At 31.2% G+C, this 15,332-nt stretch overlaps 1 protein-coding gene across 2 annotated transcripts in view; it reads left to right on the top strand.

The window, feature by feature from the left end:
* Positions 1 to 15,332, top strand: part of LOC123693376 (centaurin-gamma-1A) — a 120,166-nt gene that overhangs the window by 1,369 nt on the left and 103,465 nt on the right. The window lies entirely within an intron of this gene.

The raw sequence follows: 15,332 nt of genomic DNA, 5'->3' as shown, positions 1-15,332 counted from the left end.
TACCGAGTAGGTGCCGTATTGTATTGTGTAATCTCTCTTTGTCCGTACCACAGATAATAATTATTATTAAGCGCCTGTTGTTTATTTCCTCTGCTGGTAATGCAGTTGCTTGCTTGTAGTTATTGAATAAGCCTCAAGGCTATGATTGGTAAACGATGTTTTCTTCTTGATTAACATAATGCCTGCACATACCTACCTATTATCTATGTATTATGATTATACAGTACCTACTTTCTCACAAATAGTTCCTCGTTTTGGCATGCAAATTATGCGGTACATTTTTGAATTGGCAATAGTTCAATCCATTTGTATAACTTCAAATCCTGGAAAAACGTTAATTAATTATCCGAAAATTTATTACGAGGTATCAGATATAGGTATGTACTTCACTAATCAATCAATCAATTTCAAAACTCAATTAAATTGAAAACTTTTTAGACTGGCCATTATTGAGATTAGTTATCGGGTTTCAAGTTCGTGCAAAAAGCCCTTCAAAAAGTTGTATTTATAAACCTATTTTTCGATATCTTTTTACTTTGTTGAGCATATTATAATCTCCTCGCATTGCATAATGCATGCTGCCACGTCGCATGCTCTTAAAATTGTGGTGTTGTTGCCAAATCAATATTATTAAAGTTTTTGTCAATAATTCCGATCTAACATCAATTAATATTGATGGTGTAAGAAAGACTTTATTGGGATTTGCGTGAAAGAATAACGAACACGCATCCTGGCCATCTTTTTCATTCATAATATAGGTAGGATAGGGGAGACCGTGGAGTGTTGGCACAAGTTTATTACGTTGTATTTAGGTAAATAAATAACGTACTGAATAAAAAATATGTTTTTGGTTGGTAAAGAGAGCTCAGAAAACCTTTCAGGGAATTCGCTATTGAACTACTGCTAGTTGATCACTCAAAGTTGATGTTGGAACGAAATATTTTCTACAATGTAGTTCAGCTTTACAATGATTGAAAATTTATTTTAATTTCTACCTTAACCTTAACCTATTCGGTTGAATTAAGTAGAAATATCAATAAATGCATGCCTATATACCTAACAATTTGTTTAATTCATTATTTCGGCGATTTCCTTTGAATGTTATCAAGTCAAGAGTGCACAGGTAAATTCTAGTGCGCGCTCCATCTTAGACCACATCTTGGATTATAAAATTTGTTATATATATTGTACCTATATGAAAAGAACCTTGAAAACGGCGTAGATCTTTAGAAGTCACATTGTCACGATCCTATTTTTATCTCTGCCAATTTGTCTTGTTAACTTTGGTATTTTTTATATACATTCTTGGTCCCAAATTTCCAAATACGAACCAGTCTTATTCCTAACAACATATCACTGCTATCTACCCCTATCTTCTATGTCAGCTATCCAAAGTCTCCCCTACATTAGTTGAATTCTAATCACTCAGTGAATGTAGAATTATTGTTTTAGTTAACAGCTAATGGATTTCATTCCATTCGCTTTGAAAGCCTTTATAATGATGATTATATTTATGACCACGTCCATTATTGGAAATTAAAATCTGATACTCAAATAATAATCGATACGAAATACAGGTTTTTGTTATCGTTATCTACCACGACAAGAGAAATAAAAAATAAATACTACAATAATTCTAGTAAGTAGGTACTTCATTATTATACTTAACTACACCAATAGGTAGGATAAGAATTAGGTACATAATACATATTACATGAGGACTTTGGCTAATTAATATTTAAGTTGACAGTACTAAAAGTAAGACATGACATACAGAAATAACAAATACCTATATATAGTTAATAGCATATGAAATAGTTCATATAACTCCAGTTAAGTGTTATTCACAAAAAATATGAAAATGAGGTTTGCTTACATTGAATTGAGCAGAATTAATGTTAAAATTATCTTGTGTAAGCTCAATCTCAAACTTGGCCATATAATAATAAATAAGCTTTCAAAATTCAACTCGATATATTCATAATAGAATAAACAACAAAACAGAACAAATAACATTCTTATTATCGTACTGAATTGCTTAAATTCTAGATAAAGACACTAAACCTGTAAAAAATCGAATAATATTATATAATCTCTGCAAGGCAACTAGGAAGTCTCTTTTTGTTACCAAAACAAACAGCAGAATTACAAACCGGTTATAACACAAATAGCTGAGGCTTCAAACACGTGTGTATCAAGATCAAATCCAAACCCGGCCACGGTCGATGCCTTATCGAACATGTAAACAAGCGTGTAGTTCATGAGTGGATACATTTGTATTGGGAATCGTGAACATTTCGCAATACTGTCGATTGGAACTTGTTGAAGCTGCGATGCACTTTAAACTTCGATGCAATTCAATTTTGCTCTGGGTGATTGCTATAATATCCCGCTGAATTTTTTCTAAGGTTAAATATTAAGATGTTAAACCAATTTGTACGATAACAAAAATTGTTTACAATTCGATTCATTGGTCTTTATTGATTGAATGAAATAAAGGATATATTTAAACGACTACAAAGGGTCAATAAGTCTGCAACACGAGCCATAAATTTTCCTAAACGGTCAAAATATATACAAAATGTGTAGCTATCACACATTTTCATGTAAACTGCTGTCGGTTTCATGTATGGCTCAATAAAATAAATCACAATATTTGCTCTTCCATTCAGTACGACCGCAGGAACAAATAATGGAACAAACTGCAACATATTTGTCCTTTATGGATCCTTCGTTCCATTTTGCCGTCAAAGGGCGTCGCGCGGCGTGTATTGAATTTACTTCGACGACATGTATCATGCATTGTATTTGTATGTTACTTATCTGAAATCCCTTTAGTAGGCTATTAGGTAGGCCCATTTTAAATATGTTTAGGTACCTACCTACACTTTAAGGTAATCGCGATATATACTATTGAATGTTAAAAATATGCCCCATGATTTTCGTAAGTAGTTTCGTAAGTAGTTTTGTGACAAAAAAACAAAACTCTTTTTGAAGAGAATATTTTCCCGTTGCGCAATACATACCTACGTGTGTTTGTATTGTATTTGTGTTGGTTTATTACGTAGGTGGAATATTCATTGGCCACCGCATTCTTGGGCTCAAGTTAAATAATTTACTGCGTATTATACACAAGTACACTCTGATTTTCGACCTTATGTACTGACTTTAAAGCCTACATAAAGTTATAACATGATCGAGTTGGTACAACCCACAGGGACCTATTGCAAAAACGCCTACTTTCTATCATTTTTGGAATACTAACCTACCTATTAGAAATAAACATAAATTTATGGACTAGCTTAATCATATTGCATTTTATCGATAAACATGGCTCCACATAGTTAGTACTTTTGAAACACCTACTAAAATTTAATTGGTAGATTTTATGCTATAATGAATCAGTTAAGAAGTAAAACATGTAGCAATGAAAATAACAATGAATATCAAATAATATCTAAGAATATCTAAGTCTGCTCAAATTTTCAATTTTGAATCGTGAGATGAACATTCAAGTGATGGCATGAAAAGAAATCAATTCGTCACGTGAGCCGTAAAAGCTCCCTTGCGGTAAAAATAACGTTTTCGAGAACATTCTACAATGGCGAGCTTCTAAGGAACTCTTCAGTTTCCTCTTAAAAAATAGAGTGCCCCAAAATAATTTCGGAAGTGCAATCAAATTTACGGGGTACTACAATTATACAACTCTATGAATTGTATTGTTTTGATAATGATTGATATAAAATATATAATAAGTAATATTTATTACAAGCATGTATTTTTGTATTTTCGCTTATGCGAAGCGTTGAGGTGGGTACTACTGTCACTTCGCGCAAAACATCTGATTTTTCAAACTTAAAATGTCTTTATGTATCATACATTGCACTTGTAAGATAATACATACACACACATATTAAGAAAAAACACTATTTTTAACATTCATGATATTTTTGATGTCATTTTTGTTATTTAAACTAGTTAAAAAACAGTTTAAAAAAGTTCTGTCTTGGACGTCCGTGTGTCTGTATGTGCGGAGGATTTTCTTGTTAACACGATAGCGACCGAAATACTTTACTAATCGAGTCTTTTTTTTTCTCTTACGCTTGAGTATGCTCAGGAATAGAACCCTTTCATTTTTCAGGGTCTGATTCGATGTGGTTTAATTGTTATTAAATAAACAAAAAAAAATATCGACCTTTTTTTTATTATTTATAGTGTACTCAAAATTCACCATTATAAACTCGATTCTTTATACTATAAGCCAAGGTTTAAAAAAATAAGTTGGTAGTCAGTCCCTTAAACCTGCGCAGTTTCACATCTAGGTGGGGCCACAAGAAAAATAGCTCAATTATTACGGTACCGCTTTCTTTACTTTTCCAACTGTTTTGAGACAGTACAAGAGCATTGGCACATGAGAACAAGTGTATCTACATACTTATATTATATACACCTTTATAAATAATCAATTTTATTGTAAAGGATGAGATTATGAGGCGTGCACTTTTGGATTTTCCAAACTTTTTTAATAATATGATGTTCCATGTTAATTATTGTTTTCTTTAACAAAGCTATATCTTTATCTACGTACCTATCTATCTCAGGTTCAGAGTTTGATTAAAAAAAAGTTATCGGAAATAATTTCTCAGTGATTCCTCACTATTTAACATTGACGTTTTTAAATGACTTCTTAACATCACCTTATATAAATATCACCAAGGTGTTGATGGATTTACACCTGATAAACAATAACCGTTATCCAAGAACGGTACTTTGAAGATTTCACACATGCCGCCCATGTAGGTGATTATTTCACTCGTTTAACACATAGACTTACATCACATCATATAGATGCAAGATGAAAATGTATTAACGTTCGACATCCTACTTCTGTTTGATGATTATTGACATGATTATTTATTCATTGCAATAACTTATGAGTCAAAACCATTTTTTTTTTAATTTGAAGCTTTAATTGTCTTCAGTCCTCTAAAGTCCGAAAAGCACATGGTATTGGAATATTTCTTTTGATAAGACAAATTAAAAAAACAGTAGATTATTTAAAGAATACAACATTACATAATAAACTGATCTGGTTCAACATATACGGTGATCTGGTAGAACATAATATAAGGTCAACGTAATATTATTAGATCGGAATTTCTACATCATAAATATTAAGAGAATATAATATTGAATTTATGTTTAAAATAACTTCCCAATCCACAAAAATAAGAAACTACTTCGTAGAGTTTCTTATAAGTAGGCATATAGGCCATTTCAATGAAATTCTTCAAATGGAAAACCATTCAACCGACAATCGATAAAACTTGGTATTATATTCGCCGATAAACGGTAAAATCACCCATATTTAACCGATTCTATTATATAGAGTCACGGAATCCTTTGTTCCATCAAGAATAAGAATTGCTTATATTCTTGTGATTACACGCAATATTATGTATGTACTTATATATATTTAGTGTTTGGTGTAGGTACCTGAGTAATTTATTTTAAACAACATACCTCGGTATCCCCTAAAAGGTTTGCATAATATCACTTATTAAAACAAAATTACGGAAAAATTTAGAACGCAAGCAAGCTTCACTTGTAAATTTAATATATGTATAATATTATGTACTAACTAAGAAAATGAAATATGATGTGAAAGGTGTTTTCAACAGGTTATATTATTTATTAAAATTGGGTAGCTACATTGTGATTTGATTAATATGTTAATAATAACATAATACATATTACCTTATCAATTCACACAAAATATTAGATATAATAACAAAATCACATTTTTATAGGTAAGTCGATATCTATAAAAATGTAGACACACCTAATAATATACATCCATCAAGATTTACACAAAAAAAGGGACTACTATATAATATACCACCATGAGTTCAACGTTCTTGTACTTACATTGTCGTCTAATCTCCAAAGTTATAAATCGGTCGCACGTACGATAAGCGTTTATAAAACAATTATGCGGTCAGTAATCGGTCAATAGAACACATTTCTCAACACTGTAAAGGGCTAGATTTAGAAGTATTCTTATCTGGTTGGTTTACACTTCATAATCTGTCATAAAATTTTCTGAATTCATGTTTAATCAATGAATTCTATGAAGCTTGAATGAACTACTTCAATGAACTACTTCATAGTATTGAACATTAAACATAGTTAATTAGTTAGTATATTTGTAAATATATTCTTAGAAAAGGTCCTCTCGTGAAGCATTAATCGATTGAGTCAAATAGCTCTGGAAACGGAGCTTATCTTTGGCTACAACCAGTGCTGACGTCACACGCCATTGTCTTAATATTAAATTGGCGGGCCATCAATTAGAAGACACACAATGTCAAGCAACCTACATTCCCATGTGTTGACTGTGTAAAAATAGTACAGAATTCCGGTCAACTAGTGAATAAGAAGTAGGCAGCTAGGCTTAGGCACTTACAAGTATTTACTCGGCAATCCACACATGTAGTTAGTTCTATCTGGGATTCATGTAGGTAATAGCACTCTTTTGTTATTGTTACTTTTTACATTAAATAATAAATAGTGTAACTATCAAATTTCGGACTGATTCATTTCGATAGAATACATTGAATTTGTGGGTTTGATAGATAAGTAGAGTGAAATTCTCTAAAAATATTTTTTTAAGTTTACATTTTCATAAGAATTAGTAAAGGAATGAATAAACTCTCTGTATAAAATTAAATTCAAACTTGATAAAATAAATTACTGCTTTAACAAAGAACATCAGAAATGTTTTAATTTGTATTTTAATTCCAAAGTACAGGGATGAGAGGTAAATTAGTTACCTGTTTGGAGCACTTGCCTGGAGCATGACATGAACATATTATAGCTCTAGGGTTGACACTCGCTAATAATATTACAGTAAATAAAAATTTTGCTGCATGTTAATAATAAGTATGTACATATATGCATATTTATTATTAAACTAGCTGTTGCCCGCGACTTCGTCCGCGATTAGGTCGTTTTTCGTCATTCGTCGTTTAAAAAAAATACGTGACACTTTATTTTAAAATTTTCTTAATTATTGTCTCTTATAAAATTTAACTACATTAAAATTGAACACTCTGATAAGAAAATCTTAAAATCTGAAGAAAACATGAATGTGGTTTAAATTCTACATTACTTAGTATCAAATAATAATCTAAATTAAATGTAGATTAACAGTTTGAGCACACCATTATAGAATATGTACCTAAGTATTAAATTACGTTAGTTTACATAGTAACTTTACTAAAAACACGATGACTATCTTTCGCGCTCGATACCACAAACTAAGCATGTTTGTGGTACGTGGCCCGCGTCACTTGACCCCCCGCGAGTTCCCCTCCGTTGCTATGCGAAAATACATTCGTCGCCCTACTGTAGGAAAAATTGTAATACTGTGGCCTGGGCGTTATAACACGTCCAGGGAGTTCCTGAGTGCCGATATCACCATCTTGAGGAAAAGCTTCTAATGTCGATTTAAAACTGCATACATACGAATTAACCTGTTCTAAAATTGTGAAATGAGTTCAGTTTTAAATTTGAGAAATATTGATTTCTTGTATTCCACGATTCGTTGTAGTCGAATACAAAATATATTTAAACAAACTTAGCTTGGCCTTCAGGCAAAAGGGATCCTATCAAATGGTAAACTTGACCTTGTATCTTAAAAGTAAGCATGAACGGATCTTCTGATAATTATTGAGCACCAAAGGATCATTTGAAACGCACTACTATAAGAGCGAATATTGTCTAATAACAGTTTACATTGCACCACAGAATACATAATAGTAGCTAAACGCTAATTGCACAGTATGTTCCTCTAAAAGTGATTTTGTGAAAGGTTCCGGTGTATCTTCAAACGAAAGCCGACTCGCCTTACTACACTATAAAGCATTACAAAAAGAACATACTACGTTAATATCGCCTATACAAAAAATGATGAATGAATGTTACAATATTATACTTTGACTACTTTGACTGTTAGTTAAAGTTTATTTTTACTAACAACATGTAAATGAAGAAGAAATAATAATTACCAACGAACTAACCTTTTCTATAATACTTAACACGGCACATTTTTCAAATTATCTTGCTCAACTCTACTAAAAAATTTGAGGGTTTTGTTGGAACTTTAATATGTAAAAACTATGATATATCTAAACTACGATACAACTTGCATGCGGAAATGCTCATTACAATTGTGAATCTAAAGAATAACTAACATACTGTTCAATTTTATTGAGCTGATGAATATCTTTTGCCTGGAAGAAATCACCGTCGCCTAACTATAATGTGTTTTCTTATAAAACCGTTACATAATTTATTTTATCTACTTAAATAATGAAAATGATATATTTATAAAATATAAAACATATTATGTAAAATGATTAAAAATAAATAAATGAAGCAACTACGATTCAAAGAAAACATCTTTTTCAGTGTGAAAATGCTCTAAGCAATCCTGGATGATGAACTGTATATCATGTACCTACTCTGATCCCAGTACGGTCGGTACGTCGATAGCCATAACGATAAATATTATAATCAGATAACCGCAAAGTCAAAATAAAAACATTACTTGTAAAGTTGTGAGTGCAAAATTTACGTTTCATTTGGCAATAAAAATTTTTTCGGTACTAAAACGTAGTAGTTTGATATGTGGTTGGCTACCCCTCCTCTCCTTCCTGAAAAATATCCTCCAAAATTTCCCGAGATACTTCCAATGATTGAACCATTGGACGTTGGACATTAACTTCAGTCAAAAATTGACGAAGCGGATGATTACTAATTTCCACTTAATCCTCGCTGCTACTGTCTTTATCATCAAATCATCAATTTTCAAGTGGTGTAGTAAAAATATCAGCAGAAATCGTCTTCCAAAGGCGATATAATTTTATTAGCATTGAATCTGTAAATAAAAAAATCAAAAGTTAACTGTAAATCTATAAAAAAAACTACTTACAAATAAAATTTTATCAAAAACTTCTGTTCCCAATGCACCTCAAAATAATAAAAGAATCATTTCATTTCATTTCATTTCAATAAATACCTGTAAGTAACAACTTACCTTTTGTGGGAACGCATGATGGTGAAAATTCACAAAACACGAAGATTGCATTTGATATTTTTTGTTTTATGGCATTCAATTGCTTTATAAATATCACTACATAGTATGAAAAAAGTCGCTTTCTGTGTCCCTGTGTCCCTATGTCCCTTTGTATGCTTAAATCTTTAAAACTTCGCAACAGATTTTGATGCGGTTTTTTTAATAGATAGACTGATTCAAGAGGAAGGTTTTAGTACATAATTTATTAGGTTTTAGACAAAGCGGACGAAGCCGCGGGCGGTAAGCTAGTAAATTTATAAAACACGAAGATTTTTAAAATTGTAACTAATGAACACAACAATATATTATTATTATACTCTTTGGAACACAATCATTAGATTAACTGTAGATAATGGTGTCTATTTTTACTTAAAATAATAAACATCTACCCTCACTTTAAAAAAATGTAGTTTATTATTTACACGAAATATATCTTATAGGGAACGGAAGATATGGGTTAAAGAGTTAAATAAATAAATAACATAATTATATTTAAATTATTAATTTTTAACATTGTGTTCAGTAGTGTTAACATGTAAATTGATTTGATTTTTACGAAATCTCATAGATGGCGCTGTTACAAAATTAACATTATACAACTTACATTCTTTAAGCTATGTTTCTCTTCCCAAGTTACTTAAATGGCATATTTTTTATAGTGTCAATATAGATATTGTCAAACAACATTTATATATGCGTCATTTGATTATTAATTTCCAATAGTTAACGTGTAAATTGAATTGATTTTTATAACATTTAATAGATGGCGCTGTTTCTAATTTGTCTTTATACTACTAAATTCATTAAACTGTTTCTCTGCCCAAATTACGTAAATGACATAGTTTTTATTTTGTAAAGCTAGATAATAGCATGGCTTACTCGAAACCAACATTTAAACATGAGTCTTTAGATTGTACGCTGTCGTAATACACGGAATACGTAAGAAAAATAAAGGTTCACAGCTCCTCCCCCGTAGGTGATAGCTTGATAATATGTAGCCTATAGCCTCACCCGACCTGTTAGTAATATTCATGCAAAATTTGAAGTCAATCTATGCAGTACTTTCTGAGATTAGCAAGGAAATACATACAGACAAACAGACAAAAATTCTAAAAACTATGTTTTTGGCTTCTATATCGATTATAGATCATGGATTATGTATTCTTTTAAAAAAATATTCAATGTACAGTTTTGACTTTCCTACGATTTTATTATATGTATAGATTAATCCTGATATTTCATTCAAATAATTGATTTTGGTGAAATCATTATTTTTAAGTATAACTTTATAGTCTTATCTTATAGTTGCAGAATCACTGTTTTATCTTTAGACAAAAAGAAAATTAGCCAAAAAATCTAACGCAGCATCTTTAAAAGTTATTATTTGTACAACACAAATACAATAGTATAATGTACTGAGCTGTATCTCCTCTGCACTTAAAGCGAATGTGTCATTATTTCACGCAGGCTACCAACAAGTCAGCTCTTCAGCGATTTCAAGCAGTATATTGTCTAACGAGTGATTTTGAACATAGCGCTTAAGAGTTGTATCGCTGGATGGGTTAGTTTGTTTGGCTCGAAGCCAAGATAGCACGTTTCGCCAATTTTGATGGGTGTCGGCTGTTCCAGTCATCAAGCATCATTTACATCTATTTTAAGCTCAAAGTTCAATAGCACTTCAAGTTTTGTTTTTACATATTCCTATATTATACGAACACTAATGAGGAACGTAACTCTCCTTGGATTATGGCAATGAAACTATTAAAAAACATCGTAACTAGAGGTAACTAAAAAGATTTATTATAAAAAGCATTTCATTTGTTCGCTATTACATTTTATTAAAAGTTAGGTGTATGAACTTCAGTGGACCTCAGCACGGAAACTAGCCATATTATTTGAATGCTTATCAAGTAGAGTTCGAACTTAATTAAACTACTTTAGCATAGCTATTAATTGTCACTATCCTAAATGCCATATCTCTTGAACCCTTTTCACGTTGTTCTATGACAAAGTGCAAAGTGAACATACTTTATGCATTCTACAAACAATATTCCTCCCTTTACTGTTATTGTACTGTCGTCCTTTTTGTAAAGGTGAGCGTGACATTTTGGCTTTATAAATGTTCGCTAAACAACAAATCTGATATGATTTTAAATGTCGAAGTATCTATGTTATATCTAAACATTTAACAATATTTTATTACAGTCTATCAGTACGTACTAATACCGTACGAACAATAAAATAGTATTATTTCTTTCATAATGTTCCCTGAATAAATGAGGCACCGTAGTTAGAATAAACACCACCGTAGTAGTACTAGGTACCTTCCTACCTATTCAACCGCCAGTCATCAAATGAATTCTTTATGTAATGTGCAGGTAAGGAATAAATTATTCATGTTTGAATTAGAGTTTTGTTGAGTAGGAAAACTTTATACGATTTTACGTGTGTACATTTTTGATGCTCGAGGACTTAAGAGGATTAATCAGGATTACGGATTTAGCCTGTTAAATTCAAAGATCTGTAGTAGGTATACCATTATGTAAGTAAATATAGATAAATAATATCTAAAGCTTTCCCGAAATATTGGCAGTATAAAGTTGTGCTTGGCTTTGTTAGATGGATTACTTAGTCAAGCGAAAATATTTGCAGAACAGATACCTTGAGGCTTGAAGTTGTGATCGATCAGTTTTGTGATGGATGACTCCTCGATTAAGTTTCAAATTTTAATGCATTTTTAAAAGACTTTTAGTTGGGTGTAAAAGCTCTAACTAGTAACTCTATCATGGGCTATTTTAAATAAACACGCAAAACAAACAAAATAGAAATACATGAACATTATAGAGTATCAATGAGTTTTGTTTACTCAAACAGTAACAACATAAACTTACACAATACACAGGATTAAATGGGACAATAACTGATAAATTGGGATGCTTCACTGATGTTTATTTCTTTATTTAAAAATACCAATGTACATAATTATGAATATAAGTATCTTAAGCGGAGTATTTCAAGTGCGTGTTAACTACACACTGTAAGTTTGTGAGTACAAAGGTAACAATTCTAATTTATACCTACCTAAATAATAGTACTTACCCAAATTATTGGCATTTATGATAACGAATCTCTCCACCCCAACAGCGGGAATTTAAAAAATCACGCGCCAAGCGTTCACAGCAAAATAACCACATGAAAATTGAAGCCCTGTCTGTCATTCACTCGCATGTCCGACAAATTTCGTGCCTGTGGAAAAATCAAGTTAATACATTTCTAGTTTGAAGCTGAATTTTCGATTAAATCGCTTTACTATACTGTTATTTGATTGTTTTGTTGTATCTAGTTGGTAGATAAATATAATGTGTATATTGTATATGTTTTCATAATTAAGCGGTTCAGCATGAATGTTTAATGTTTATGGAATAAAAGCATTAAGTTCTAGCAACTTTATAAACGCATGAACCCTTTTTGATTGAAACTCAATATATTAGCCGGAGAATATTTTTCTAATTTAAGCATCCCTTTTCTATTAAGATCAGACACGTGTAGTACAAGTCACGAATAACAATTTGGAGCTAGAAAAAAACTAAACTATATGGGGCAATATCTAAATACGAAAAAAAGGAAATAACTAATGTTTTCTAAAAATTAAAATAGTAAAACAACGACGTCCAATTTAATTTGCTCTGGATGAAGCCAGATATTACCGGTTTGAATGAGAATCGGAGCGTAATCTAAGAGGTTGTTGAAAAATTGCAGGTGACATTTCAAAATGTTGGTCACAAGTTAATAAGGACATTGCTTGTTTTGACGAAATTCCGAGCTATTCAGGGCAGTTTCAATTCTGAAACGTTGGCGGAGTCTCGGGCTTAATGGTTGGCCTAGTAAGCGCTCTGCATTTAAAACTTGTGAAAATAGCGACTGTCTTGTCCCTCACAGAGAAAGCACTAGCAATTAGTGAAAATTACACTGCGATATTTTGGTTGCAGTCCAAATTAACACTACATCAAGCTTTATCCTATAAAACTTCATTTTAATGAATTAAAAAATACAATAGGAAGGTTTACGTTTTCTTTTTCTAAGAGCATAGTCATATTTATTTTGTAGAGCATACTAAAAGTATTTTTTTAATACAAACATGTTATTATTGCCTACCCCCGAAATTAAAATTGTTAAAATTAAAAGGCAGCGGTTTAACACTAACTTTTTATTTCTACCGAAGTATCCTGAGGATCCCGATCCTTTCTAGATAATACTCTAGAATCTGGAGATCTATCATCATCTATGAAAAAATACACCCTATTAAAGTGGCGGATAAAAGTAGGTACCTACTTATTCTATTTTATCCCTTTGTTCTCTTTAAGGGTTTCTTTAAGATGAGGCTATCCGCTGGTAATATTAAATATCTTTTTAAAACAAGTATACGCATACGATGATGGACATTTACTTTTATGTATCATTTATTATTCACAGGCTTTCACTCTTCAAGAAAGTTTTTGAGTGCTCACCTAACTTTATTGTTGTTCTGTGGTAATTTGGTAACATCTGGGAAATTATTAAGTTCACACTATTGGTGTTATTGTGAGGTAACAAAAACAATATGTTTTATCAAAATAATTCTCAATTTTCCCTCTGTTATGTCATAAAACTTTATTCTTTGTGTAATGACTCTTTCACAAATATCTCAACATAAAAGAGAAACGAATGCTGGACTTAATCCGTTCATTTTAATGTAAATAATTTATAATACCCAAACTAATATGACCTATATTGTGAGGTGTTGGTTTTATTAAGTCAATATAAAATTGTGATATATAAAATAAACTAACTATAAAATTTTGATACCTGTTTCAAATTTCTAAATCATACATTCCTATATATATCGTAATAGCATTTCGTAACAAACACCTACGAACACCAAAGTGCCAAACACTGTTTCCACAAAACAATGAACTTTTCACATGAAATTGACTGCATCTACTCAGACACGTGAAACATAAGCTGTGTCTGCTAAAGGGAGAATAATTGTGTGCAAAGGAAGATTTATCACTGCTAGAAAAGCATCCTTTGTACACGCTGCACTTGGCTTGCGCTTGTTAACTGGACGACTGACAGATGTACTTGCTGTAATCTATTTGCACATGTGTATGGTGAGTGATTCATAGCAAAAGAATATATGAAATTCTATTTCATTAAAGAAAAATAAAGTTGTTCCTTTTTTTAATCGCAATTAGGGAAAATATTTGGTCATTCAAGCCGGTCTTTATCTGGCATTCATCAATAATTATTTTCATAGAACAAATGCTAGTATACGTGTATGCATGTACAAGTATATTTTCTCTATGCCTGTTAATACGTACCCATATTCTTTCTAAACGTACACTCTATAAAATATAATAAATGCCGCATTTTAAAATCAATACATTGAACAAAGAGAATTTAAAATAAAAATTGCAAGGAACGAAACACTTTATGTTCTGCAGTCACAAATTCTTTTCTTTGGCAAGCAACTTATCTGTAAGGGTAAGTTTGTAATATTTTATTGGACTTCGATGTCCTGATATTGTTTGTCTTCTTTGGAGATATTTTATTCAAATTCTCGTTTATTATGAAATATGATTAATATAATTTTGAAAATAATACATTAAATTTTAAAATGTTGCAATAACATTCTTTAGCTAAATTCTGCTTAACTGATAAAACTTTCGATACACTATTATCAAAACTGGACGTTAATAAATTAAAATCAATTTGTGATTAATTTCTTATTAATTATTTGATGGAGTGTTTTTCTGTAACCTAAACGCATTCACTTTGTCGATCTTGACACTTAATTTGCATTCACAAATGGGCTAAAAGCAGAAATTAGCTTCGCTGAATATTCGTATTCAGAGTTCAGACCTACTGAAAATCCATTTCTAGCGTTTGATTGCTAAATTCAGTCCTCAGCTAATTGCTATGTGAACTAATGCTATTCATGAATAATTTCATATAATATTAACGTCAATATAATTTTAATTTAAGCATTTAATTTTAATAGATAACTATAGACAAACTGAAATTATATTGGTACTAGGATCACTTCATTGAATATTATTGTAGGGTCCAACATCATGCCAAGTTTGCGTTACAAGCTATAAGTCAATGCATAATTGTAGGAGCCAATAACTTCGACGTGGAAGTTTGGTTACCA

Source organism: Colias croceus, chromosome 7 (assembly GCF_905220415.1).
Source record: "Colias croceus chromosome 7, ilColCroc2.1".
Taxonomy (NCBI): domain Eukaryota; kingdom Metazoa; phylum Arthropoda; class Insecta; order Lepidoptera; family Pieridae; genus Colias; species Colias croceus.
This window is presented reverse-complemented; position numbering and strand designations above follow the sequence as displayed.